Consider the following 3,304-nt stretch of genomic DNA (forward strand, 5'->3'; position numbering starts at 1 on the left):
CCCACTTTATGGCTTTCTCAGCTTTATATATATATATATATATATACAACCCCCCCAGCCCCTCCCCTCTTTGGTTATTGCTCCTATTTTTAAGCCGTGGCCGCAGCGCGCTCGCGGCCCTCCAAGGATAACAAGGGCCAGGCTGTGCCCCGGGAACGCTGCCCCACCGCCAGAGCCGCGGTAATTAGAACCAGCGTCCGACGGAGGAGCGCTGAAAATAGTGCACACCTCCCATAAATCAGCTCCGGGATACGAGGAGCGGGGGAGCGGGGAGATGCGGGCTGAGAACGGCGTGAGCTCGGTGCACTGGTGGGATGGGGCGGCCCCGGGATCCCCCCCCTGAGCCCCCCCACCCCAGAGCGGAGCCGCTGTCGGGGTCGCCCTGTCCCCAGTTCCCTGGCCCCAGGGTCCGGTTTGTGGTCCCCGATCAGTGGTGCCCAGTGCTCAGCTGCTCGTCCCCAGAAGCCGTTCCCTGGTCCCCAATCCCTGGTCCCCAATCCCTGGTCCCCAGTCCCTGGTCCCCAGACCTCAGCCCTGGTCCCCAGTCCCCAGTTCCCTTTGTTCCTTATTCCCCTTATTCCCAATTCCCATTGTCCCCAGTTCCCCTTGCCCCCAGTCACTGGTTCCCAGACCACCCCCACAGTCCCCAGTTCCATGTCCCCAAACCCATCCCAGGTCCCCAGTCCCTGTTCCCCTGTCCCCAGTCCCATGTCCCCATATCCCATCTCAGGATCCCAAGTCCCCAGTCCCTGCTCTCTTGTCCCTAAATTCCATTTCTGGCCCATAATTCTCGGTCGCTTGCTCCCTGTCCCATGTCCCCAAACCCATTTCCAGGTCCCCAATCCCCAGTCCCTCACCCCCCATCCCATGTCCCCAAGCCCCATCCCTTGTCCCCATCCACAGTCCCATGTCCCCAAACCCCATTCCGGTGGGGCTGGCCCTGGCCAGGGGACAACACGAGGCGGAGGTGGCACTTGGTACTGTCCCCTCGCTGGGACCCTACTGGGGTGGAGGACACCCAGGTAGGCGCGGGGACAGCAAGAGGGGGGATGAGACCCTGTGTGGGGATGGGGACACTCGGTGGGGACGTGTGTGTCCCCATCCCCTGGTCCCCGTGGCTCCCAGGGACCGGTGGCTGCTGGTGGCCGCGCTGTGTCACCGCGTGGCTGTCCCTGGTGGCCCCGAGCCAGGGGCAGACGTGGCCGTGTCGCCAGGTCCAGGGTGGCATCGCCTTGGGGACAGATGTGTCCCCATCCCCAGGTCTGGGGGACGGAGCTCCCGGGGACAGCCGTGACCCTAAGGGCACTGGGTGCTGCGGTCAGGGGGCAGCTGTGTCCCAGGGGCAGCTCCCACAGCACCGTGACCCCATCCACCCCCTGTGAGCACCCAAAGCCACAGCACCCCAAAGCCACCGCACCCCGCTGTCCCCTGGGTGCCACCCCCGGGGGTCCTCGTGGCAGCGAGGATGGGGACAGCAGTCTGGAAACAGCCCCAAGTCCTGGAGCTGAAAACAACCCCGTAGCCACCGAACCCCAGTGCTGCCTGTCCTGGGGGTCCCTGTCCTGGGGGGGTCCCAGATCTGAAGGTACTGCATCACGAGGGGTCCCGTATCCCAAACATCTCATATCCCAAGGGTCTCGTATCCCAAGGATCCCGTATCCCGTGGATCCCATATCCCATGGATCCCGTATCCTGAGGATCCCATATTCCGAGGATCCCATATGCCACCAGTCCCATGCCCTGGGGGTCCCATACCCAGGGATTCCTGTGTCCCGGGGGTCCTCTATCCCAAGGGTCCCACATCCTGAAGGTCCCCTATCCCAAGGGTCCTCCATGCTGAGGTCCCATATCCTGGGATTCCTGTATCCTGGGAATCCCATATCCCGGAGGTCCCGTATCCTGCTGGGAAGAGGGGGATCTCCCCAATCCCAGGGGGTCCCTGTCCCCAAATGTCCCCCCTCCGGTCCTGGAGAACCCCACAGTGCCGCTGCTGTCCCCGTGTCCCCATGGTATCCCCTTGTCCCCTATCCCCATAGCGTCCTCGTGTCCCCATAGTCCAGTGTCGTCCCCATAACCCCATGGTGTCTTCATGTCCCCATATTTCCACGGAGTCCCCACGTCCCCATATTCCTGTGGTGTCCCCTCGTCCCCATATCCCCGTGCTGTCCCCATATCCCCGCGGTGTCCCCATATCCCCGTGCTGTCCCCGTATCCCCGTGCTGTCCTCGTGTCCCCATATCCCCACTGCGTCCCCACGTCCTTACCGCGCTCCGGGCTCTGGCCGTGCTGAGGTCGGTGTTACCGGTGAATGGACGGCGGGTACCGCTGAGCCGGGGGGGCCGGAGGTGCCGGTACCGGGATGCCGGGGTCGGGGGGTGCTGGGTACCGGGTCCGGTGCCGGAGCAGCGCCGCCGCTGCCCGCCCCGCAGTGCCGCTGCGCCGGGGCTGGGCCGGGCCGGGACCGGGGCCGGGAGCCCTCCCCGAACCGCCCCTATAGGGCGGGGGGCGGCGGGGCCGGGCCGGGAGGGGACGGGGAAGGGGAAGGGGGAAGGAAAAGAGGGGAGGGGGGAGGAGGGGGAAGGAGGAGGGAAATGGGAAAGGGGAAGAAATGAGGATGAAAGTGGGAAAAGGTGGGGGAAGAGCAGGAAGAAGTGGGGGGAAAGTAGAAAAAAGTGGGAAAGAAGTGGGAAAAAATGAGGAAAAAGGAGGAAGAAGTGAGAAAAGTTTTTAAAAAAAGGAGGAAAAAAGGAGAAAAGGGAAAAAGAAAAAAGGAAAAGGGGAAAAGGAGAAAGAAAAGGGGGAAAGGGGAAAAAAAAGGGAAAGAGAAAGGGAAAGGAAAGGGCAAAAAAGGAAAAGGAGAAAAAGGAAAGGAAAAAGGAAAGAGAAAAAGGGAAAGGAAAAAAGAAAAGGAAAAGGGAGAAAAAGGAAAAGGGAAAAGAACAAAAAGGAAAAGAGAAAAAAGGAAAAGGGAAAAGAAAAAGGAAAAGGAAAAGGGGAAAGAAAAAGGAAAAGGAAAAGGAAAAAAGGGAAAGAAAAAGGAAAAGGGGGAAAGAAAAAGGAAAAGGGGGAAAGAAGGGCTGGGGAGAGTGAATGGGAGAAAGGGGCTGAGGAGGAAGAGGTGAGAAGAGGAAGGGGCAGAGAAGGGATGGAAGAGAGGAGATGAAAGGGAAAAGTGATGGGAAGGAGAGAAAGGAAAAGGCCAAAGGGGAAGAGAGGAACGGGGAGGGGAAGGGCAGGAGGAAGGGAAGGGATGGAGGGGACGGGGATCCTGCGGCCTCTGGGGTGAGGTGGGGTGAAACCCCCC

Source organism: Numida meleagris, unplaced genomic scaffold (genome assembly GCF_002078875.1).
Source record: "Numida meleagris isolate 19003 breed g44 Domestic line unplaced genomic scaffold, NumMel1.0 unplaced_Scaffold244, whole genome shotgun sequence".
In the NCBI taxonomy this organism is placed as follows: domain Eukaryota; kingdom Metazoa; phylum Chordata; class Aves; order Galliformes; family Numididae; genus Numida; species Numida meleagris.